Source organism: Neopsephotus bourkii, unplaced genomic scaffold, assembly GCF_033783945.1.
Source record: "Neopsephotus bourkii isolate Nb327-2 ecotype Australia unplaced genomic scaffold, CSIRO-AGI_Nbou_v1 NB_1655, whole genome shotgun sequence".
NCBI lineage: Eukaryota > Metazoa > Chordata > Aves > Psittaciformes > Psittacidae > Neopsephotus > Neopsephotus bourkii.
Genome location: NW_026902129.1, coordinates 202,219 through 229,218, shown reverse-complemented (window position 1 = coordinate 229,218; position 27,000 = coordinate 202,219). Strand labels below are relative to the sequence as shown.

Genomic DNA, 27,000 nt, shown 5'->3' with positions numbered 1-27,000 from the left:
CAACAGATGCAGAAGCGTAAGAGGAAATTCAGATGTTCTTTGGGAATGCGGGAATAAATCGGCCTTTACAAAACAAATAATCATAATACAACCCCTCATTTATACACAACAGCCTTCAATTATCAAACATCTAAGTAAGAGGCAAACAGCTTGGAGAAAAGCAAAAATCAACACAGCCTGACAAAGAGGGGATCCATGGGAGGAACATGGGACCTTTGCCTTCTCCTGCTGCAACCCAGCCAGTATGGCAGTAGAGCTGCAGTGACTGTCCATCATGAAGGCTGGGGTGGACTCACAAAGGCTTGCTTAGTAATGAACATAATTATCTGTAATCAGGAGGAAGGAGAAAGTTCCTCCAGAGGGCAAACTGGAGCAGGAGAAACATAATGTGGTTCTTCAAAGCACCCTCTGTAAGAGTTCTTCTGTCTCCCCCCTCCCCATTTATTTTAGCTAGAAGACTTGCCTGTTCCTCATAATTCCCCAAGCAGTACAATAGCTTCAGGGTTTTATTTCACCTCAGGATAAATTCCACTGCAACTTGTAAGTGATTCCCAGAAAACATTCCTCAGTCACCACACTCGGAACATGGAGGCAAGCAAAGATCAAAACATGTTCTGCAGCTTGTTCTGTCAGAAACACTTCTCAGCACAAAACTCTGTGATCATAAAGCTGAGTCTACTGGGTTCCTTTAGGTCAGACCTAGGGTCCACTGACAGAGATTGTATTTCACAGCTTGCATCCCACACCAACGTGTCAATTTCCTCTTCCTCCACCTCAGAGTCATTCAGCTACAGCTTGCACCTAACCTGGATGCCTCTCCTGTACACTCACAGCAGCCAGAAATCCTTAGACTTCCCCAGATCCTCTCCCTCCCCCTGTAAATATAAATAACTTGGTCTCCTTAAAACTAGGCAGTATCCAAGGGGAGAGGAGAAAGAATTCAGGAGGAGAGAAAATGCAAGTGGGTATTGCTCAGAAAAACACCAGCATGTAGTGGGAAAGCATCATGTTTTTCTAGTTGCTGAGCACCAACCCTCAACTCCCTCTGGCTGTGTTCATGCTGCTGCAGACCTATCTGAACTACCTTTAAATGTGGGTACTGGTCACAGGTCAGCTGCAATGATACACTTCTTCCAAAACAGACTATAAATTCACTCAAGAACTCACTCCAAGTGCTGCTTGACAAGACAACAACTCACTCCAAGTGCTGCATAGACATGACTAGACAAAAGACACAAAGAGTGTGGTGGTGGTGATGCTACTGAAGAGCAGTATTAGATGGAACCATCCTTTCCAAGTCTGTGGATGTCATCAAATTTGTGGAAGCAGGAGATACAAGCACGAGCTTGGAATACATGGCTTGCAAGTGGACCTTTCAACCCAAATTCTTCTATGATTCTAGGGCACATAGACCAACACAGAGTTAAGGAGCTTCCACTTCTGGTACCCACCAGCAGCATAACTGCTTTTTTTTTGGCAAACTGAAAACTGGAGGACAAACTAGCTCTATCCTCTGACTCTTCTTTGCTACGTTGCAACCCCATCTCTCACAAGTACAATAATTGCATGATCTGGGCATGTGGGAAACACTAGTTCTGTGCCTAATGACACCAAGATAATTGCCTGGCATATGGCACCATAAAGGCTGATCCCAGCAGCATCAAAGCGCTGTTTGTTACCTCTAGAACTGGGTGTTGGCAGAGTAGCAGTGATTGCTTTTCGAATACCATTTGTCTAAATAGGAAGCCTTAGGACTCTTCTGGGCATGATACGTCTGCAGCTGCACACCATTTATTCAGTAGGAACACTTCAATCTTTTTCAGCCTCTGTTAGACTGAACTATTTGGTACAGACAGTTAAGAAGAGGTGAGCAACAGCAGCACAGCCTGTAAAGGTGGGGAAACAGATCTGTAGTGAGAATGCTGGTTCGTTGGTAAAAAGGAGGGTTCAAGAAACACAGTAAATGTAACTCAGCAAATGGATTGTTGATCTCTTGGAGTTCCCTGCTACTCTGAATCCTCCCAGCACATACTTGTTTCTCAGAAAATAAGAAGAAATAAATTTGGGAAACACTGGCTGTAGTGAAATATGCTAAGAGACTGGTGTAGTATCATCTAGCCTCAATGCAGCATGGAAGCATGTGCTGACAAAGCATTATATAAACAAATGCCTGCAGGATATACTCTACTGTACCATTTAAAAACATTCATGTTTCTTTTGCTACATATGTTTCAGGAGTTAAGAGAAAAGAAAAAGAGGAGACAACATGGATTCACTCCTTCTACAATAGAGACATTCCATTTGAATGCGTAATGCAAAATACATACTAAGCATATTCAGAGGCTCTTCAATATCCTACATTTTCCCAAAACAACACAGACAAGCAAGTTTAGAACAACAGCATATATTGCTTTGCATGATGATTCAGAATGCAGAAGGACTAAGCCCATCTTCAAGATTACTGTCTTTTTCTCAGGGAGCATTATTTTGACAACTCCAGAAAGCACGATCTACTAATCCCTCTGCTTATCAGTATTGTTAGTTCATTGCATAAATAATGAGTATGCATTCTTGTCTGAAAGCAAAACCGAGAAAGGATTAAATCATGGAAGAAAAATTAGGTACCTAAGGTGACATGAGCCTGCCACCACTGTGACCCCAGGAGGTCCTTTTCCCCCCCTCTCCTTGGGCCTCTGGGGCAGGGTCTGCCCTGGAAAGCACCTAGCACATTTGCAGCGCTACTTCAGGTTGTAATCACAGGATACCAGGTTGGAAGGGACTTCAAGGATCATCTGGTCCAACCTTTGTAGGCAAAGTATGACCTAGAATTGTTGTTATTTCCCCAGCTGCAACAAATTCTATTATCCACAGTTCAGCTACCCAAATGACAGCCAAGCACCTCAAGTGCTTTATGCAATCCTATACACCAGGGGGGTGAAGACAACACAGCGATGACAACCTTTTAGCTAAAAAAAGACCCTCATGACAGCAACTTCCCTCCACTGCTTCCAGTCAGTGGGGCTACTCTTGACTAAACATGAGTGACGCTCAGGTAGGCTTCCAGGCTGCACATGCTTATGCCCATCTGTCAGAAGGAAGTGCTGCTGTCAGGTGTACGGGAGGAAGGATTCTGGGCACAAAAGGCTGATACCAAGGAGGAAATGCTGGGCTGCAGTCCGAACCTTCCCCATGACGCCTGCTCTGCATGACACTCCAGCTCAGTTCCAGCTCTGTGGTGCCATATGTCTGTTTATACTTTATACCATGCACCTATTGGCATGTGCCCAGTTGATGCATGGGGTGCTGGCATGGAACTTAGAGAGGCCTGGGGTCTTCTGGCCAGCTTTCTGATCTTCAGGATGCCACTTTTCTTTTCCTTACACTGCCAGATATTTTCCTAAAGCCCTTGAGAGCCAAACCCAACACATTTTCCTTCCTCCAGACCTTTCCCATCCTTGCTTTAAATCTCTACTTGAAGTAGAAATACATTTTTTAGAATCTGCTGACAAGATTCTGCAATTAAAGCTTTCTTTTATATACAGGTCCTCCCTCACCCACTGGAGGCAGCAGAAGCTCTAGGTCTCTCTGAGGACACCCGCACCTCCCCAGCTGCCTTTCCCTTGCTCTTACCAGTTGAAAGGACTCCCTGTGCTCAGTACAGGGCTTTCTGCAGCTGCATTCAGAAGCAGGAATCAGATGACTACGAACCATAGTTTCAAGTCATCTCTTTTGATGCGATGGATTTTATACAAGATAAAACCATTCACTGCTACAGTATTTGAGACCAGACAAATGACATTCGCTGCACGTTGACCATTTTTGGCCAGAGGGATCCTCATTTCCCTCCTAATGACAAGCTGAAAAAGCTTCATTGCTTCACTGTGACAAAGAATCCCTCGAGAGAGAAAATCGTTCTGTCCAGGAACTCTATATCCACAGAAAGCCATGCTCCTCGAACTGCAACTCTGATAGATTGAGCCTGCATTAGTCCTGTGCATGCACAGTTGTGTTTTGTCAGTGGAAAGATAAGAAGGAATATAAAAAGAACAGCTTCATAGGAGAAAAAGCTGCCTGTCTGCTTTGTCTATGATGTGGTCATTTGTCATTCACTAGATATTACCTGCTGCCCGAGGAAAAACACGTCATAAATATGGGAAATTTTCAGACCAAATGTTTGATGTGCTTGGATAGAAAGTGAGGATGAAAATAAACTATATGTGTCCATTAAAAATGCACACATCACATTGTAAAGGATGGTAAAAAATACTCCTGCATCTGTCATCCCAGTAACGTACCATTATTGTGCCTCCAGAGCATACCCAAGTCACACAGGTTGCGTCTCTATTTTGACATCCATCAATGAAGATATTTTCCCAGCAGAAGCAGTAGATAGAGCATCCAAGAGAAACTTGAGGGGTTTCTGCTGCACATTTTTAAGAAAAAAGGAACTGTTTTTTTTAATTCTTCTTTATTTGGTAGACATTCTTTAGGACTTTATTTTCTGCACCTGATTTTAATGATTTCATGTTTTGAGGAGGAAATTTAAAGGCAATACTTGTGTCAGCAAACTTGCTTGAGTTTTACCTTAACTGAAAAGGTATAGTGATACAACTTTGATAAATATCTGTTATATCTGATGATTATTGCATTAGCATAGTTTTTATACCTATGAAATAAATCATAAAACCATGATTCAATATTTGCCATCTGAAATGGATAGCTAGAATAAAATCGTAACAGTAAAATAAGAAATAAATGGCATAAGCTATTTGAAAGCCAAGCAGTTACAAAACCAGCTATGAATTTAAAAGTTTACAACCACAGCCTGTATAAATCAGATAAAATTCAACTAGATTAATGGTCTTGTTTTTTCAATTTACTTGATTGGAACTAGGAGATGTGAGTCATATTGGTATTTAGTGGGTGAAAGAAGCCGGTGATCAGGCCTGGGTCCTGGCTGGGTTCACAAGTTAGAGATGTGGCTCCAAGGACGTGTCTTGTGTCTTACCAGAACACTGCAGCTCAGCCACCAAACGTGAACTTTTCTGGTAGAGACCCCTTCCAGTATTTCAGGTGTCTGGGTGGTAAGCAGCTATTCCTGATAGAAGCCAATCCCCTTTTCCCAGCAATCAGTGACTGAATTTACAGGTACAGTTTGGTCTGCAGTGCTTTGCACTCTCAAACCCCAAACTTTAAAACCTGTTTCCACCAAAAAGCTGGAATAGCCATAAGGCACTGCCTAATGCATATTACTACAATGGAAAAATCATGGAATCACAGAATGGTTTGTGTTGGAAGGGACCTTAAAGCTCACCCAGTTCCAACCCCCTGCCATGGGCAGGGACACCTTCCACTATACCAGGTTGCTCCAAGCCCCATCCAACCTGGCCTCGAACACTGCCAGCGATGGGGCAGCCACAGCTTCTCTGGGCACCCTGTGCCAGGGCCTCAGCACCCTCACAGAGAAGAACTTCTGCCTAAGAGCTCATCTCAGTCTCCCCTGTGGCAGGTTAAAGCCATTCCTCTTGTCTTGTCCCTTGTAAAAAGTCGCTCTCCAGGTTTCTTGCAGCCCCTTTAGGTATTGGAAGACTGTTATCTGAGACTAAACTCTCTGCCGACGTAAAAGGGCTAAATTCCACTGGAGTTTACTCAGATATTTTGTCCATTTATAGAAGGAAGGATCTGGAACATCACACCAATTTCTTCTTGTTTAACTGAAGCTACTCACTTCCAGCTCTGTCAACTACCTTCAAATATTTTGATTAAGGTTTTTCTAAGTGTGGAGGAATGGATGAGTGAGGGAGTGGAGTAAATTATGGATTGTCATTTCGTTTCTGCCAACTTAAATCTGGCTCAGTTCTCATGGAGGAGGCTGTTTGATAGTTTCCTAACAGCCCTTCATAAGCCCTAGAAAATAACCATTCATTTTTTCACTCCTGATTCTTCTTCTTCAAGACAGCATCTGTGCTGGAGGCTGAGAAGCCATATACTGTGTCTCAGGACTAAACACCTGAAGACAGAACCGTGGTATTCCACTCTTCTCTTGCCCAGGCAAAATTCATCCAGCAAATTAAACTAAGAAAGATGATGGCCTATTTAACTCAGAACCAGTCTGTAATTGAGATGTAGCTGATGTGTAAATGTGCCATGGTTACATTTACATGTGCATTTCTGCATGTTGTTGTTATGTGAGTGAACTGTGCAGTAAACCTTGAGGACTGAAATGGAGAACCCAGTTGTACTTCCACAACTCACCTGCCACAATCCTGCCAGTGCTTAGGAAGGTTAAATGCAGTGTAACTACTAAAGGCAGAGTAGTTTCCCTGATACAAATGACACCACTGGCATGGGGTATAACTACCAGTATTTAGCTCTATTGTATCCACACGGCTGAGCGAGTCCTAGCAGGGAAAACCCCCTTCTTCTATTCTCTTCTTCTACTCTTCTTCTACTAGGAAGGAGCTAAGAAGACACATTTCAGAACACATTATTAAGGAATGGAAAAGCCTACAGACCAGCTTGCAAGTGAGTGCAAATTTCCCCCACTGATTAAAGCAGGTCTACCACGTCAGCACCGCTGAGTCAGAGCACCAGATTAATTCTAGAAGTGCTCTGTGTAAGAGCCAGCAGCGAGGAGGAAGGTCATAGCCAAAGTTACTGTGTCACTCCTTCAGGACAGGGCTCTTAAATAAGCCATGAGGATCATTTGTAGCTGTTCCTAATATATTCTTTCCTTTCTCTTCACCTCCAAGCCTGATGGCCAGGGCATGGGGGAGAGAAGGCATTCATTAATAGAGGTGGCAATCTGAATTTGTCAGCCAGCTGTACCAAAACCAAAACAGAAGTGTAGTTTTTATACCTGGACCCTTTGCTCCCAGAATGCTGCAGTGAAACAAGAAGCCACCAAGCTCGCTCTGCACCCTTAAAGGATTGCTCTGCACACCCTGTCAAAGGTGATCTATATCTGCTTCAAGAACGATTTCAAGTAACCAGGGATTCTAAACACATCTTAAACTGCTCATCAGCAGTTATTAATAAGGGCTTTGCACTGCAATGAACAAGCTATTCATCACATCTACTCACTACAAATCTTACAGCAGTTACTTCTCAGCATCAGAAAGGAGCAATTTGCCTGCATATACATGTAAGCATATCAAACATTACCCATAAATACAAGTTACTGTTGTATTTACTTAGATGACTGAAAAGGTACAGAAATGTTTCCATCTCTGAAGACATGCTGTTCTTCTTGTGGCGTATGGGACAGCTCATACTGGAAGAGTGAAATGAATGGTGATGCTACTACTGACCTGTTTCAGTACCTTTTTGCTGGTCTTGGTTTTGCTTATGAATGCAGCAGGCCGCAGCCAAGCGCAGGATGTACAGAAATACCAGACTATGCAGGTCTAATCAGCAGGAGAAACTCACACTAGCAGTTACGAGTTCTCACATACTGCCAGACTGACGCACACCATAGCTGCTAGAAGATCCCTTCTGGCCTACGCCAGAGTGCCCTTTGCATGGAAGCCCAGGCACAAGGGGAAGGATGACATACGAGTCTTATCTTTACACAAAACAGGACTTGGCTGACATACACACCCAAAGGTAAGAGGCAGAAAGCATTCTCAAGCTCCTGAGGGTCAATGTGGTCTCCTTTATATTCAGTACTGTCAAGAATGTGCTTGTCTGAATACAAAAGTATCAAGAAAAACACCAAAACAAAACACAAAATTCTACTCTTACAGAATGAAGATAGACATTAAAAGGCAAGATTACTCCTTTTATAAGTTTTGGGCTTTTTTTTTTGTTTTCAATGGAAAACTAAAGTTCAGAAGTTCAATAGTGATGGTACCTTTGGACATGTTATAATGGAGGACCATAAGAAAATCCTTACAGCAGCTGTATCAGAACTTTAGCTAGATTTGCAGTATATATAGTTTCAATACAAAAAGCAGAAATCAGTTTCAGTGAATGGATAAGGCACTTTGGTCTTAAACACAGTATTACAGACCTAAAATAATTAATAATACTACTGATTTTTATTTCTTCTTGTTACACAACAAGCAATAATAAATAATTTAGCAATAAGAATGGAGATGGATAAGGTTTAGTTTGGTTTGAAGTAAGGTATTTTCATTTTATTAAAGGTAGAAAAAATGATTCCACAGTTTTCTGTGAGTGGCAACTTTGTTAATTTTACTACTAGCAAGCCCTGTGATTTTCTGTAGGCAAATTTCACAAGCACCAATGTGAATTCACACAGAGTGGGCAGTATAAGCCTGTCAGCTCATATAAATAAGTAGTGCTCTGGTTTTATGGTGATTCCTATAAACTCCACAAAGTTGGACTGACAGCATGTGCTTAATAACCAGACCAGTGATCAGGACTTGTGCATTCTTGAGTCTCTTACTAACTCAAAACATGACTGGGATGAAGTCATGGGGCTCTCCCACACAGCAGCCTTCCTGACTTCACAATGACACTCCACCATCAGTGTCCCATAAAGAGGATTCTGGGGCCTATTCAGGTGGGGTTTATAGTGTTCTTCAGGTGCTGCCATCAGTGTTTCTCAACTGGTGGGCCTAAACCACAGCTCTCACACCAGTATTGCGCTCTACTGTTCAAATCAGTAAAAACAGATAATTAAAGGAAGTTCACTTATACATACAAATATTTAGGTGACAAATACTGGAGTTGCATTAATATTGATCTTTAAGGTCTTGCCATGAACCAAGAACAGATTTGAGGACAAAGCAGTGAAACCCAGGTGTTGTGGCTCTTAGCTCTATACCTTATTCACCTGAGCACCCCGCCACCCAAAAGATGACATATTTATCTGAGAAGAAAACCCTGGCAATAAACTATATTCATTTTTCCACTATATCTTGCAACTATACCTTCTCTTTGCATGGTCCCTAAAGGGACTGGATAGATACCAGAAGGTATGTTGTAATAATATAAAACAAGAAGATGCTTATTTAGCATCTTTTGACACCAGCCTCGTTTCCTAATCTCAAAGCTTCGTATTTTTACAAATAAGCTCTGAGGAGCCTGTGAGCTTTTTGTCCTGTGAATCTGATCTTGGCACAGAATTATAGCAAGGGTAAGACAATATTATGCAAAGCAAACCCAATTTTTATTAGCCTCTCAATCTTTCCTTTACTCATTAAAGAATTCTGCAGTCAAAGCAGAAAACAAATGCCAATATACCTTTTCAGAGCAGTCTATTCAATTTTAACTCTAAGTGCCATTCATCACAGAATTAGTTGCTTCCTTGCAATGCTGCAAGTTCCAATTCCAGTACATTAAGCAATTGGCCTTTTGATAATGCAATGACTTGATGGCACTGCAATTTTATTACAGCTGGACTGCTTGTCAAATAACACTTGTAGAAGTCTCTATCTTCAAATAGGAAGTAAGAGTAAGGTAAAGGAGTAGTAAAGGGAATTCACAGAAATTAAGTGTTGTATTCTACATAAAGCTTTTTAAAATGTGTTCATTTGGTTTGGGGGTGGGCTTAATCACTGTCTAGGGCAAGTATTTTGAACATTTATGGCACATAGGCTTTTAAACTGACTTTTTAATACCACTGTACAAGCAAAGAGGAGAAAAGGTGGAAAGCTGGTATTGTACGATGAGACTGCATAGTAAACTCATTGGGAAACAAACAGTACACACTGCTACACATTGTCACAGTTTTGGCACTCTGTATCCCTGAGTTTAATTGTGACCTCCAGGCACTGGCAAATTAAAAACAGCAAAGAGCAGCTTTAGTGATAGCGAAAAATGATCTCAATCTGGAAATCTGAGCGATCAATTCAAAACACTGGTATTTTTGTGAAAACTTATTTAGGCCCAAATCTGGTTTTCTATTTAAAAATAGCTTAAATCATAGAATTCAGCTTGCTGAATTAATAAGAAAGGTAGGATATTAAATGTGGAAGACTGAAATGTCAACAGAATTAGTAGGCCAGTAAACCACCTTTAAAATAATGAAGGCAACAAAGTATATTGGTGGAAATTCTGAATATGTGCACACTTCACATGAGATACAGAGGGCTATGGATAGGATATCATCATGAGCTTTGATCTGTCCTTACGCATCTTCAGACTGTCCATAAGCAACAGCTTAAACACCTAACAAAACATAGTTAACTGCTAGAGAAAATTGTTAACATCCATGGGAAGAGAACAGTTTTTAAATGCAAACTTTACCTTTTTATTACTTTGTTTTAAATCAAATTATCCATGGGCAGTAAACCAATTTTCTCTTAAAGAAGTGAACTTTTGCAGTTCATAAGACCTATTTTCAATGTAAACTGCTGTTTCCAAGTCGAGTGCTTGCTTGGCCACTTGCCTTAGGCAAGCATCTAAAAAGAGGGAAAGTCAAATGCAAGATAGCAGCAGGAAGGTTTTCTACATATATGAAAAAATACTATGTTGTGCAGATCCATGTGATATTAATTCACAGAGATTCTAATTACTAAAGTCGTGCTGGGCTTTTTGATACAAGTATCTACTCTAAGCATTACCTTCTCATCTCCTAATTGGTCCTAAGCATAAGAACTATTTTGTTGCATAAGAAGACTTAAACTTTCCCTTTATAATTCATTATAAACTACAATTTCTTGTTGGTATTTAAGATCCTTACTCAGTTTGCTTCTGTATTGCACCAGAATTCCTCTCTCCAGTTGCCACAAAGGAAAATAAGAACTGCCATCCTAATACAGGTCAATGTCTAAATCTACCCCAAATCTCTCTTCAAAGGTAGTCAATGGCAGATGTCTGCAGGTATAAAACTCCCCTTATGGATATCTATGCCATAAAACACTTTTTAAGCACACAGAGATCAATTTATCTCCAGTTAAGACGTAAAACTCTGAGGAAGGAGGTATGGCATGTCTCCAGATTTCACCTCACTGAGCATTAACATGAAAGTGCAATATCTGGATATACAGCAGGCTCAATGGGTGGCCTGAAGACCACATCCACACAGCCATTTCTATTGCCTCTTTTCCTCAGCCACTTTCTCATTTGTCATGTCCAGCAGTGGCATTGCTGGGCAAACTGGACCAGCTTTAAAATATTTTTAAACAGCCTCTAGCACCGCAGAGCACAAACTGAGTGTTGAGCATGGAGGCTTCAGTCAACCCTAAAATGAGTCACATGCATGTTTGGTAAAACTGACATAAGAAAGGAAAACATATTATTTTCTTCTCCTTTCCCTTCCCAACACACTCATATTTTCTCCCCACAAAGTGCATGGAAACTGCATGTACAGGTCTGTACATGGCTCCTAGTAGGTCATTCCCAACAAGCAAACATTGAGCTTACTTATCAACAACTCATCTCCAGTTTTCAACAGGTGATGAGCACAACAGAAGGAGTTCAGTTCATAGGTGACAGATGAGCTCTTTATAGAGTTATGAGCTGAAAACCCCAGCCCTGAACCCAATCCTCTCAAATGTGCACACAGGCTCTCCCTAGACTGAGTTTAGATGGGTTCTCTACAACACGTGGGCAATCAAGGAGAAAGCAAACAATGTTTGGAGATAAAGAACCCACGTCCCCCAGAGAAGGCTGAAATGTTTTCCCAGCCCGTTCCTTCAGCTGCCCATCTGTTATCACACACTGTGTGTCAAACTTGATCTCAGAACCGTCGGCACAAAAGGACATGACAGACTCAAGTGGGTGATGCGAATAAGGAGTGACATTTGCAATGTTAATAACACAAGCTGGAGAGATTAATCATTGGCTCCGACCTCTGCTGCTCTGACCAGTAACTATTTCTATGCCAAAAAGAAGTGAACTACCTCTCTATTACCTTATTACTCTGGATTATGGATTTTGCTGCTGTGATAGACGGAGGCAGAGGTAGTGTAGGCTTGTTTGTCTAAAGGCTTCTTATTTTTCTGTCAAATTTTGGTCCAATGAAATATACTACTCCTCCCTCCAGACTCTGCCTGTTTCTGCATGGGCCATTAATACTGCAATTATATACGGCATTCTGTCTAGATCAGTACAATAAAATATCACTTAAAGGCTTGACTTCTAGTTTAACAGTCCCTCTCTGCAACACACTGGGACTGCTTGTCACATTAGTATTTCATTTGCTACATCCCAAAGCAGGAAATTAATAAACCATCTGCATAACCATCATCCATTCACTGTGCAAAATTCCTCTTCGTAAGCCTCCTCTCAAAGCCAGTGCAATCTGATTACAAGCATCTAATGACAGTTTATACCCAAAATAGGCTGAACAATAATTCCCGTTCTCTTCGCCAATTCTGTGTCATGACATAATTCGTATTGGAGGCAATGAGCCCATTACAAAGTCACACATCAAAAACCTAAATTGAAGTCAATGCCATGTTTTACTAGAAGGCAGGGGCTAGGTTCTGCCATTCTGCTGTGAATGCATAATACCCCACTTTGCATGAAGCCCCCTTTGTAGTGTAAGGACTACACAAGGTGCCAGAGAGCCTGAGCAAGAGAAACTCAAGTCTGACTCAAAACCAAAGTGTATTAGAAACATCCTAAGGGATCTCCATTGTCATTTTTCTGGAAAGCGTGACTAACTTTGACATTTCAGAGCATTTTGCAATACAGTCCAACCAACCCCAAACTGAAGAATTCATTAGGGACTGTAATGACAGGACAAGGAGTAATAGGTTCAAACTTAAACAGGGGAAGTTTAGGGTTTAGGTTAGATATAAGGAAGAAGTTCTTTACTGCGACTGGTGGGGAACTGGAATGGGTTGCCAAAGGAAGTTGTGAATGCTCCATCCCTGGCAGTGTTCAAGGCCAGGTTGGACAGAGCCTTGGGTGACATGGTTTAGTGTGAGGTGCCCCTGCCCATGTCAGGGGGTTGGAATTTGATGATCTTAGGGTCCTTTCCACCCCTAACTATTTTATGATCTGAAACATCCAGAAATCTACTGCCCATCAGAAAAATGAGAAAAGCATTCGAACACATGCACCTTTCCTTTTCTTCTTGTCTAAAACCTCTGCTTCTTTTGGTCTTTGTTTGCTCTCTTTTCATTTCATCCTTCTGCCATCCAATACAAGCTAATGATCCACACAAGGCATTCAAGTCCTTGAGAGTGCTCATTTCTGTCTAAAAAGTTTTAATAAAAAAAGTTTTCAGGCACTAAAATTAAATCAAAATAGTGTAGGATCACTTGCGATTTTCACCAAGCTGCCAGCCTCTTTTCTCATCCCTTCTTCCCCCTTACTCCAATTAAAGCGAGTATTTTTGAGATCAGTCTGCAGAAATACATTTCACTTTGGAATTCGTGCACGTGTTCTTTAAAAATCACTGAGCTGAATCAAATTCATATCTGAATGACAATGAACGATTACACAGTTATTGAAGAGGAGCTCATTTTCTGTATTCATCCTGTATATTGAAAAGGAAAAAAATATTAAAATTGTCTTTTACTCTCACAGAGATATTAAAAAAATATATACTCTGAAAAAAAAAAATAACGTGAAGAATATTCAGATTCTCCATCATCCTCTTAAGAGGTTCTAACAATCCCTAGGGTTGCATTTGCATGCTGCTGTTCTGGATAGCTTGATGTAGAATCAACACTGGTACAATATAATCTTGCTGTTCTTTCACTTCTCTACTAGCCCGGCTTTCTTATAGTGCTTTCAGAGACAGATTTAAGAACATTCAATTGCTGAACTACTTGGCTGTTACTCTCACTCAGCATGTCTTGCCCTGTGTACAAACTGTGGCACAAACTGCTCATAAAGCAAAGTGCAAAGCCTGTAAGTCAGATAATGGGCAGCACTCACGGTCTTCTGAAAAGACTTCTTATATATAAATTAGCTGCAAATGTTCTCATTCTTTGTAGAAGCAGCAAGCACCACTGTGAATTCTAATGAACTTGTTGGCTTACAAATACACAATTTGATAGGGAACAACTGTATTTATCAAATTGAAAGAATTGCCTCTCCTTTACTTTTCTTCCCTCTGGTCGTTGTACTACAAGAATGAGCTAATGCCTCCTGTGTCAGAGGCTGTTTCTAGAACACGAACATATCCACTCTGATTTATCATCTTTAAACAAAACTTTCTTCATCTTTCTAGTCTTGCCTCACACAGCAGCCTCATCATTGTTGCCATCAGGGTTAGGAATCCTCTCTGCTCTACTTTCCATATCACAGAGACTTACCATGAAATGCAATATTCACAGGGCAGGAGGCCCGTCATTTCCCAGAAGCACTCTTCAATCTTTTGAATATTATGTCCCATCATCCATTTGCTTTCTGACTACCTCTGCACACTAAACAGAGCTTGTTCTTCCAGCAAGTCTATCCAGAGTCAGCATCCCCATGCAAAAACGGACAAAAGACAAGGTACCAATTAAGAGACCCTTAACCTAAGATATATACTCTTGCAAGATATATACAGCTCTGATGCCAATCCAAAAAGGCTATTTCACCTCATTTATTAGTACCAGTCTGTGGCAAAAGACTGGCCAGTCTACCCCACAGTGTACCTTGGATACCACATGGCAAAGCCTAGAGCCATCACTAAAAACAATTTACTAACTAGTGATTTGAAAAAGACCTTGCAAAAGCAACTCCATTATTTCAGCCAGTGTAAGCAGACAGCCAGGTAGTTTTGATCCTTATTGCCTCCATTAGATGCCAGCTATTCCCACTGCGTTCTTTACACTGTGCACATCTGAATACCATTCATAATCTGTATCACAGACTGATAAAACCACTCTGTACCAGAACTAGAAAAGCTCAGTAGCTTATCACACACTGAGCTGTTTGGAAAACAAGGATACTGACTCGTGAAAGAGAGACAAAAAAGAAAATCAAGGCTTCAGAAGTTTATTTCTAACACCAACAAGGAATGAACTCTTTCTCCAAGGTCTTGTGAAAGCAAAATGGCAACCTAGGCCAGATGTGTGACAATGTTTTGTATATTAGCTGAGTAACTTAACCACCCAAGCAACTTACCTTTCCCCTGTCCCCTTCACAGGCCTGCCCCAAACCAGACTTATTTAATTCTTTACCCCTGAAATAAGTTCCATTTTAACCAATATGCTTCTAGAAAACAGTTTTGTGTCATTTAGGAGAAATTTTGAAGTACTCCATCAGTCTAGTCAGAAGCAATACACTAGAAACAGGCTGTAGCCAAAGTGGGAGGAAAATTGTGAAAACAACACTGTGTTGTTTCTGCTTGCTGTGAGGTTGTTCTGAATGGTGGTGGGTGCAAAACCATAAACATGCATTCAGGCATGCCGCAGGCAAAGGTATTATTAACAACATGTGCAAGAATTCAGGAGTAGGGAAAAGTCTATGGGTTTGTGCAGGATCCTTGGAAATCTTCTAGCCCCATGTGGATAAATCCCAAAGCCACCTGGTCTGACCTCATTGCTGAGCCTGCCTTTAACAGCAGACTGAAGTAGGGACCTCCTGAGATCCCTTCCAACCTGAGGGAATTTGGGGGGAAAACAGCCTTTTATTCAGTAGCAATCACAAATCTGTCTGCAAGGAAAAGGTGGTAGTCAGAGATAGATAAATTTATCCATGTGCATGCAATTATGGACATTTTGTTCCATTTTAGTAAAAAATTCATGCATTTACATGAGACAGAAGTGTTAAAGAGGCTTATATTTAAAGATAAGTATGCACCAAAGTAAACTCCAGATAATCTACCATTAACTAAACTAGGATGAGACTCCTACATTTTAAGTTATTCTACAAAAAAGTTCCCTAGTAAATGTACAACATACCTGATGAGATAGAAAGCTCAGATTCACAGCCCTGATCCCACAGGCTGCATTATTTTATTTATATGTATTTACACAGATGCATCTGTAGAACTGAGCGAGGAAAAGCAGGGCTGGAATCACAGCACCTAACACTGGCCATCTAAATAGATATTTACTCTCTTCTCCAAGGTCTTTTCCTTAAGCTCACCCTACAGTTGCTCATAGAAGAGCAACCTTCCACTAAATCTCCCCTTGGCAGAAAAATACAACTAAGCAAAATGAATTCCACCCTTAACAAGACCTTTTACAACTAAGCACTTAAAGTCAAACTCTATAGTGAAAACGATTGTCCCTAATAACACTAAACAGGCTGTAACTGAACATACAGCAACTGCATGGCAAGCAATAACTCTTCCAATTCCTCTCGTTTACTCCTCAGGGTTTTCCAGTGTGACTTGCTTGTTTAGACCTCTCTTGTTTAGCCTGCTAATTCTCTTCAGGGCTGGGGACTGTTCATAGAACTTATCTAACCCAGCACTCGTGCCACAGTTTAATCTCCAACGCTTGCATTAGTTGCATATAACTGTCCTGAAAGCCACTCTACCTTTCAGCAATTATCTCTTTGAGATAATTAACTCAGTGCATATACCAAGTTGACTGAAAACAGAGAAGATGACATTTAAAGTGTGAGACCGGCTTTGCACAGAAAAGTTGAGACTGTGAGAAAAAACAAAGGCAGTATTTCTAAGACAGGCAGGCTTTTGTGGTAGTCTCCCAGCTCAGCCCCATCTCCAGCCTTAGCTCCATCCCCACACCTCAGCACCCAGCCTTCATTTCTGTTTTGATGTGAAATATCCCTTTATCTGGAGGTTTATATTGCAATTTTTCTGATTGAGAATCTTGCCATTTGAGTTGTCATGTACATGGTACGGGAGCTCACAACCTTACCGCTGTCCCACCCAGTCCAAACTACAGCCTGTGGGGCTATAGCCTAGGTAGGGGCTGGACAGAGAAAGAGATAAGAAAAGACCTCCAGCCTCCAAAAGCCTAAACTAAGAGAGTTGGTTACACATGGTTAATGTGAATTAGGCATTTAGCAGCCAGCTCAAACTGAAATCAGTGGAGTATTTTCTGAAGATCCAGAGTTTCACTGTATTTATTTATATTCTTCTCTGTAAAGGCACATAAACAGGCCCTTGTGACAAACGTTAGCAAAAACCTTTCCACACTCACACGTGCACACAGTGACTGACCGTATGTGAATGATCAGACTGTGGAGTCGCTCAAATGTGACCACTGTTTCCCAGACCAAGTTCCTGAAACAAAGAAAGTCTGTCAGCTCTCCAGCATTCATCATGGTCCCTTTCCGCAGGGTCAGAAAAGAGCCTGAACTCTGGATGATGCTTTTAAAAAGGCCAGAAGAGCATACACTGTGTTTTCCAAGATACAAGATGGAAATCTTAACCAATTGAAAGCTGTTAGATGCCCTTGAGCATTTGTACAGGGACAAAAAAGAACAAAGTCTTTTAAGCCCCTTGTGAAGTTCAGTGAGGGTTTGACTGATGACCTTTAACCTTTTAAAAACCCCTCTTTAGAATATAAAGGAAGTTCACTATTTGTTTCCATAAATAATACCTTTGCAAGTTATATTCTTGCCTGGAATGGACTCAGGATTTTAAGTGAAGTAACCATTGTTTCATAACCCGAGGAGTGCCAAACAACAAAATATTTCCCTTCTAATTTGTTTCTGCTGCATAACATTAGTTTATAACATAACAGGCAAGTGAGAGGAAAACATCCGGCAGACCAGGTTTTATGAGATCTCCCGAGATTAGCAGTAGATACGGGGCACTTAAAACTGTTTTTGCACATGAGATGAGGAAAGATTAATTAAATTAATTATTAAAAATAAATACAAATTAGTGGCAGAAAGTGCCCTATCGAATTCAATAAACTGTTCAGTTGAGGTTTAGAGATACTTCGAACTAAAAATGAACCTCAGGTCATTTGAAAAGGTTCCCACAGAGCTGCAAACCTGCTGCAGATTACCCCCAAACTAACAAATCAGAGGATGGGAATGTTAAAAATCTCAAACAAAGCAAAGGGGAAATACAACTTCTAGGCAAGGTCGTGCTACCTAAACCTCAATACTTCCTTACAAATGTATTTTTCCAGACAGGGCAGACATAATTTCCCTTCTGCAAGGTCTGTAGCTTATTATTCTCTGTGATGATTCACACTGCACAATGACGTTTCTATTGGAAAAACATAACCAGTGCAACTTTAAAACGAGTGCATATTTCCATTCAGGACACTCCATGTTTAAGTTGATGAGCTGTTTGATCCTCTGAAGACCTATATAGTTTCTCTATTTGATAGTCTACCCAGTTTTCTAGGTTGTTTTCTCCTTTTATTACAGCTGCATCCTTTGGATAGGATATTGGCATCATACCACTGAATAAGACTCTCCACGTGGCCTGTGGCATATGTGAAGTCAAAAGGCAGGTAATAAAAAAGCATTACTGAACTATTCAGCAGTACTGGCAAAGTTTCAAGCCTAAGGTTTCCAAACAGCACAGCTTGGGAAGTGTTGATAAGACCCATGCAGTAAACAGACACTAAACAAACATCTCAGGAATGGCAAAGTGAAGTGACAATTCAAGCTAACTTACCACAATGAGATTATTTTATCTCGCTGTACTGCGAAAATAATACGTCACCACTGTTCTTGGTAAGTGACAGAATGAGGTGCTGCAGTCCCATGCAAGAGTAAGTAGTTCACAGGGAGGGGAAAGACACGGTCTTTGCACGGGTTTCTTCCAGTTCTCACCAAGGATACTTTTAATTAGTTAGAGGGTTTGAGTAGTCACAGAGCCGCATCCACACACTACAGAACAGGCTGTGTGCTGCCTACAAAGCATGCTTTAACATAGCTCAGGAACAGCTATTGTGAAGGAAGACAGGTAAATTATTCCAAGGGCAAGAAGCAAAATGAACAGCTTTAGAGTATCTTCAGCTATAACCATTAGTTTCACTGATGACTGTAAATGTGTAAGGAGAACCTTTCTGAGAAGAGGGCTTGGAACTAGATGACCTTTAAGGTCCCTTCTAACCCAAACCATTCTGTGAATCTACAGTTCTGTAAGATGATCTGGAAGCTTTCTCAGTGCAAGGAAACTGCTGCATGATCTCTATGCATGGATACAGTCACAGAGCTGCATTTAGACCTCAGCAGTTATCCACTGTACACTTCTCCTAAAAGCTCTGCTTCAAACACATCAGCTTTTAAAACTGAATCACTCCTAGGCAGAATAGTGTTTAATTGACATGCACTTATCTGCTTGGTCATTCTTTCACTGTGTGAGAGGGTGATGGTTGTTAGAATTGCCTAAGAGGTATTCTTGGAGATGAAAGTTTCTTGCCTTTCCCAGAAAATTTTGTGCCAGTGTCTCTTCACACTAGCTTGGAAGAGCCCTGTGTGGAAATCCATGTCCAAAATAGCCTGAAAACAGACAGTACTGCTATATATAATTTGGGATAAAATGGTTTTCAAATAACAGAATGAAAACACATATATATTATAGCAAGCTTTAAACCACTAGAGCAGACAGAGCACATTGAGTCTCCATCTGTTAGCCAGCCAAGAGAATTCTGTTTCTCCTTGCATTGGAGATTTCTCTTAAAGACTTTTAAATGCATACATTAAGATAAGGTGTATGATACATTAAATCCATCTTTTTTCTCATCTAGACTAGGCATCATAACTCAGTACTGCTTGTGTGATATGGATATGTTTGAGAAACCACCTAAGTCATTAAACTGATTTCCTGTGAACCACTTGGCAACCTCGACTGGTTTTCAGACCATACAACAAAGCTGAACAGCTCTATAATCCACCCTTTGCTTTCCCAGTACTGCTCACTCATTCCCTCCTTTCCTTCTTTGGCTACAAGTACATACACACAGGTCACATTTCCTATTGCTTTTCCAATATTATGCATGATTTTGATACTAGAGTAACAGGAGAAACATTTTGTCCTGATACTGACCTAAGATGTCTCTATAACATCCAGGAGTTGTTTAGCTGTTCAGCAAAAAACAGCTTGCGACTGTATTTCTGCCTGACTTTACAGTGACAAGAGTGATAGGCACCTAAAAAGCACTATTTGAAGAGCCCTCAGCATCCAAAGCATCTGCAGTGGCTTGGCACACAAGACATAAAGAAGACCCATGCTCTTTTGAAGCCAGGGGCCACATGGTTTTGTGAAGCAGCACAGGATATGTGTGTGTTAGCACTTAAGTCCTCAGTCTGAGATTAAATGTGTGGGAATTTAACTGATAGACTGGAAAGACATGCTTCCAGACATACAAATCCTTCTTCAGCTCTGAAAGACAAGCTAACACCTAATAACTAGTTTTCTGATCCAGGAGCAACCTTTCTACTTTTGAGGGGGCTGAGCTCCAGCTCAATTTCAGGAGAACACTACTAACCTATATTCATTCAAGAGAAGGAGGATGGGGAAACGCTGCTGAACAGAAGCACAGATTTATTAAAAGCTGTATGACATAGTTATGGCTGTTCAAAAGTCTCATTCAAAATGTTTGTTGGACATCTTTCTCACGGAAGAGTAATGTCTAACAGTACAGTTAAACTAACTTCACTCGGGGTCCTTTCGTTTTCCCTTGATACAAATCTAGCAGCAATTGAAAGACTCCTCTGTGTATTCCTGACCAAAATATGGATGTCATTTATTGAACCAATGAAAATGTATGTCATTTCTAAATATTAATAATTTTAGTTCAAAGCAAAAATGTTACATTTTTATGTTTCCAGTTGAGTTCATGCTTTCATTAATGTCCTCTGTTTATTTCTTGAGCTGAAATCCTCCACAGAGACAAATCCATCATATGCTCATAAAACCTGGTGTCTAGGTAGCACATTCCTAACTCAGACTGAAAGCTTTTGCTGAATCCGCATGGATATGATGCTTAGAAGAAATATGTTTTCCTAATTACAGCCTTTCAACAAACAGCTGGTAGAGTAGGCAGGTGAATGCTGTCTGCTCTTACTATAACAGAACAGGTTTCCCAATTAAGAATGGGCAGTTACATATATGTATGCATCACAAAGTCTGCATCTGAAAATGCCAGTCATCCTTTTTATCCCCTTTTCCCTATTTTATTCAGCGCGTAGAACTCTGCCAGCTCATTCACCAGGCAAGTCCCTCATCCGCTCTCAATACATGGCAATCCAGATGTCCCTACTGAAGTGTTATGCTAGAGGTTAAATATGGTTTAACTTATGTTATTCCTGCTTCTCTATCAGCTCCTAATACCTCCTTTCAGATGAAGAGGCTGAAGCCACTTTTCACCTTTTCGTCCACCAGCACCTTTTACAGCCACAGCATCTCTTTGTGCAGATCTGCAGATAGCAAGCAAGGCTCCTCAGAGCCATCCATGTTTCCACCACTGAATAAATGAGAGCAAGTTACAACTTTCTAGCTGCACATGGCAGAGGAAAGTGCTTTTGCCAGTGATGTGACAAACTCATTACATCTGCGAGGTTCTGTGCCACTTTCTGTTATTCTTTTAACTGTCCTGAACTGGACCCAAACCACCTGAGACAGAAGCCACGTCCTCACCACACAACCTTGTGAATGTGTTAGTATTGTGACTGCCCCATCCCTGGCAGTGTTCAAGGCCAGGTAGGATGGCTTGGAGCAACCTGCTCTAGTGGAAGGTGTCCCTGCCCATGGCAGGGATTGGAACTGGATGAGCTTTAAGGTCCCTTCCAAACCAAACCATTCTGTGATTCCATGATTCTATTATTCTTTTAATTGAAGCATTAAAGGATAATAAAGATGCAATTCAGAAATATCTTTACATCTCTTCTTTAAACTCCCAAGGGAAGGCTATGAGACAAGGCAAATCCAGCATTAATGATATTTTCCTTATATTTCAGTTCTGAATTCAGATGACAGCACAGTGCCAAGGCTATGCTGATAAGTAAAGGCTGAACATTGCTTTCTAGAGATAAAAAGTTGAGAGCTGATGTCAATCACCACTGGTCTCTCACTGTTTCTCAAGGATACAGAAAGCAAAGCATCGGCCTGCCCATAGAGTCCCACAGACAAAATAACTAGGATGCTGCACTCCAAGTGTTCAGAATGTTCAGATAAGAACGGGGGTGAAATGAAACTGAACTAAACCATACGCATGGGGAATAGTCATTCAGAAAGTCCTGAGAGATTTGGGAGAGGCTTTTTCAGCCATCACCAAACTTCTTCAGGTTTGGCCCCAAAAGAGTCAAAACCTTCAGCTATTTCAGGTATTTTCTTCACACTAATGCTCTGCTGTGTCCAGCTAATTCACATCTCACTTTAAAAACAGAACAGATGCATCTATTCCATGTACCTTTGTATCTCCACCCTGATATTCACCACTTCCAGATGCACAATGCAAGGTAGCTGTGATAATGTGAACCCTGACACTGAATGATCTCCAGCACTGTCCTCCTCCAGGGCAACTTTTGTGTGTGCTGAGGACAGAGTCCTTCAGGCTCTGGGGATAGAGCTCTCACCTCTGGACTGAAGTTGAATTAATCTGGTCCAGCTTTTACAGTTTTCTCTAAAACAGCCATCAAAAAGCAGCATTGCTTGAGAAAGCAACAAGGCTGCTGATTGATGATACCTACTGTCACTTCAGTCCTTGGCGTCTTTAAGCTGCGTCAATAAACAGATCGGTGTTCAAGCTCTCTGGGCCTCATGAGTCATTAAATTTGAAGCTATAACATGAAATAGAGCAAGTTGTTGTCACCATTGTTTATTAGTGCAGAAACTCCCCAGAAGGAACATTTGTCATCACAATCTGAAAACATTCAGAGTACTGCCAGAGGAAGAAGAAAAATAAATTAAAGAAATCACAACTGCAATCTGTAATAAAGCTGAAGCAGAATCACAGACCCAGCTGCGTTGGAAAAGACCTTTAAGATCATCCAGTCCAACCATTCCCCAGCACTGCCAAGGCCACCACTAACCCATGGCACTGAGGGCCTCGTCTATGCGGTGTGTGAACCCTGCCCTGGGCAGCTTGTTGCAGTACAACCATTCCTATAGCTTAGCCAGTCTAGAGAAAAAGCAGCAACAAGCAGAATGCTTTTCAGAGCATGAGCAACATATTTTTACGGCAGTCTTAGTTTTCTCTTCTAAGCAAATCTACTGGCAAAAGGTGTTGGATAAGCTGCTAGAGATCAAACTCACTTATTTATCCATACACAACACAGTCAGCATTCATAGTCCAAATGTCTATCTCCTCACTATGCTTTTAATCATGGCCTACATGAGTTCAGCTCAGCAGCAGTTGGACTATAGCTTGGTCTCACTGCCTGCTCAACCATTGAGCATTCTCATGAGGATCAGCAATGTTGTTTCCTTTGGAAAGGCTTAACCAGATGCTCCAATGCCAATAATTCACTTCACAAAACCACAGGACCATTACCGTTCTGGGAGGTGGATCCCACCAGCTCTCACAGTGGGTAAGTAAGTATTTGTCTTGATTATACTACTTGACCATGAGATAAAACTGGCAAAGAAGTTCTTAGCCAGTCATCACTACGTACTGCTGGAATTTGTTGATATGTTATTAGGTAGCTGGGAAAAAAACCCTAATGGAGAAATTTGAGTTCCAGTTCATGTGGAACTGAATTATAGCAGGATCTGTTTTGATAGGAACAGAAGTAAAAAAACCCTAGAATTTAAATCACCTTTTAGCAGACAAAGAAATATAGATTCCATGTACAGAGCTAACAACCCAACAAAGAACCATTTCCATCCTATGCACTCATTACTATTAAGGCCTCAGACCTTGGAAAGCAACCCAAGGAGACAATGCTCTATAAGCCTAGAATAACTGTATGGTGCCGATCAGCAAGTCCAGAGAGCACTTGCTGCACTGCATGAAGCACTGTTTCTGACAATAAACTTAACAGAAATACTTTTCCCCCCCTTTTAAAAATAGCAGGTCCTAATCGAGACAATAATTAAAGATAAGCTGAAAACATGTTTTATGTAAATACTAATCAAGAAACATTCTAAAGTTATGAACCTTAATTACATGCACCACTAAATCTGAATGTGTTGTGCAGGAGCACAGAAATAAGATACTTGTATATGCAGAGAGTAATAACCTCAGAAAGAATTCATGATTTAACTATAGCACTTCTATTATGTTCAGACAATTGGTATTTCTTCTCTCAGAAGGTATGGCTGTAGCTAGGCGAGGGGAATGTGGGTTTAAGTAGTCTTATGAATCAGAAGGAAGATTAGGAAAAAGAAGCTATACTGAAAAAAGCACAAGCTTAAAAATAGGTTTTCTGACCAGGCACTGGAGGCCCAGATATCCAAAGTCTTGTGCCTGCATCCTGGGAGAAACCAAAGCACTTCTCTACTATAAATGTTCCCCAAATCCATGTAAGAAAATAACTGAAAATGACACAACACAAAAAAACCCACCACACTTCTTTGGAAATGAACTTGCCAGTCTTTAATCCTGAAAGCTTGGGATAGATCTTATTACTAAGCTGGACTCATCTAACCTACCTATTGTGCATGTACCCGCTCATACATCCACATAATCAGGCATGTTAGTATCTCTGAATATGGTCAAACAAACCCACAATATAAGCACCTCAGATATTTTACAAAGACCTTGTGAAGCGCAGTATTTGCAGGTAAGTAGGTAACAACTGGATGTTTCTACACAAACCTGCTCCCTAGCAGGAGAACAATTGTTCTGGTGCATGATGACAGTTTAATATTATCATCCACTGGAGCATAACTTTAATTCAAACCTTGGAAAAATACACACGAGATTCTGTAACAGCATCTGCATCTCTTCCAGTGCATCAGTAGATGGATGGGATTGAGGGAAGGAGATGCATGGAACTGAGGGAAGGAGATGCACCAGCCAAAAACTAGAGTAAATTACTTCTTAATCTTCTCTGTGGTGGTGCTCATTGAAACGTGTATAAAGGGTATTAATGTGTGGTTCCTTTTTAAACTAATGCATGCACAAAGGAAGCCTAAGTCCTTTCCTTCTACTTAAGGCTTAATTTCCATTTTTGATGTTAACACTCGGAAGCCTGACTGCCAAAATACATTACTAGCCCTGCTGCACTGTGCCTGGGGAGATGGCATGGCCCTTAGCAAGGATCTGCCAAGGTTTTCACAACAGACTCTTGTGGATATTTTCACCTTAATGTGTGATGAATGCCTTGGCCCAGAGACAATGCAGCATCCATGCAGATATGGCATAAAGATCTGGAGGACTTCTTCACCTGTCACTGAATTAAAAGTTAAATGCCATCCCAAAATAGGCAGGAAAACACCACAAACAAAACACATTTGTTGGGGGTGAGGGAGAATTAGTCATAATACTTGGATAGTCTGTTGAGGATGTGCTAAAGGAAACACACAGCTTAATCAGCAGAAATCAAAGAGATGTGGCAATGAAGAAAAAGGGTTTCTAGCATCGGTAAGACTTGTCAGTGGCTCCGGTGTAATCCACACTAAAAGTGAGAAATCTCTCTTGAGAACAAGTCACACTGCCAGTAGATAGCTGACTCTCTCTGGGGCACATTATCTCAGCAAGGATGCCTCATCTGTTGCATTTGATAGATGTTTAACAAAATGCCTCAGGATTCCCTCTTCATCATTCGCAAGGGAAACACACATTTAGGAAGTGAGAGATTCTGAAGGCTAGAAACTTATACAGGACTTCACTTATATCGCCCTCCCCCAGAGGAGGTCTCCAAACAGAAGCTCATTCCCACATTAACTGCCAAAATCATGGCAGTCACTAACCATTTCTGTCTTTCTCCCTCTCTTCTCCTCACATCCTCCTCAAACGTTGTCCTTTGGTCTGACCGCCAAATCAAAGAGAGGGATTAAAACAACTCATTATCAATTCAAATTGAATTTGAGTTGCAGCTAAGACATAGGAGTTCTGAATTAGTCATGGAAATGCTGCATCCTAGGGTAATTCAAATGACCAGGTTTTTGTAATTACCCAGCTTGCTGAAAATTGCCTGGAAGTTGTTCCAGCTCATACATTATAAATGCTTGATGGGAAAAATCAATGGAATACCTATCCACTACTTGAAGTGCTGGCTCCAAGGGGTCAACTCATTAGCAGCTGTTGGGACTATTGGTTTGATCAGATGCAATTTAGCATTATTCACTTAAAGAAGAACAATCCATTTAGATTATTTTGTTTTCTTCCTTCTCATGATGTTTTATTCTCCAGGAACTTTTGGATACGCAACTGAAGAGTAGAGTGATACAGCCTAAGAGCAGCAAGAGGCAGTGGGATCCCAAATCTGAGTTTCCCACTTGTTACCTGAGGTTTCCCTTGGAGGAATAAGATTCAGAAAACAGATAAGGAGGAAACAGGCAAGATTCTGTGATTCTGAGTGTAGTGTGTGTTAGTGGAAGACCAGTGTGATACAGAGTTTCAAGACTAAATCCTTATGTTGTAGATTAGAAAAACATCACATAGAGCTAGGAAGGAGGGATGAAATGAACAGAGGAACAGGAAATGGCAGCTGGGGAAAGCAGGACTGGAGACAGATGTCTTAGCGTTTGTGTTAGCAGTTATTTTCAACAAATAGAACAAGATTTTTTCCAGATACTTATGCAGTTCTTCCATGAACATTGAGAGATTATCAAGAAACTGCAGTGCAAATAAGAAGAAAAGGACAAAAAAAAAAATTCTATAGAGCTCCAACAAAAGAAGGCCCCTTACTAGCAGCATACATTGTTTTCATGCAGACTTGGGAAATGAACAGTTTGATTATCTATAGAAGACTGCGTGAGTTGCTCTTACGTTACCAACATGACCATCAAAGTTAATGCGATTGTCACTAAGGAAGTTTCACTGTGTTGCATGCATCAGATCTAAGTAATTCACTTCTCAAGGGTGAAACAAAACCAAAAAATCAATAATATTTTACAGGAAGATCATGTATCATAGGCAATAATATAGGGCTTAACTGAATTCTTCATTAATTTTTATTATCGTTCATATACAAATTACGTGTACATCATGAGAGAAGAACTCACGGCTACATCCCCTCACCAAATCCTAATCTAATTCTCCAAACATGCTCAGGTTAACTCAAATGGAAATGAACACTTACTGGTTGGTACCTCTGCACCCACAAGCAGAATTATAAGCAAAAAGCAAGTCACTTCAATTTAGCTAA

The 27,000-nt window shown here is 40.8% G+C and overlaps 1 protein-coding gene across 6 annotated transcripts in view; it reads right to left on the bottom strand.

Annotated features, from left to right (window-relative positions):
* Positions 1-27,000, bottom strand: part of PDE1C (phosphodiesterase 1C) — a 272,899-nt gene that overhangs the window by 118,180 nt on the left and 127,719 nt on the right. Inside the window, exon 3 of one of the 6 annotated variants that reach the window (XM_061374881.1) lies at positions 16,994-17,056. The exons of the other annotated variants lie outside the window; for them this stretch is intronic. The gene's annotated coding sequence lies outside the window, so the exon portion shown is untranslated. The remainder of the gene's footprint in view (positions 1-16,993; positions 17,057-27,000) is intronic. 6 annotated transcript variants of the gene reach the window in all.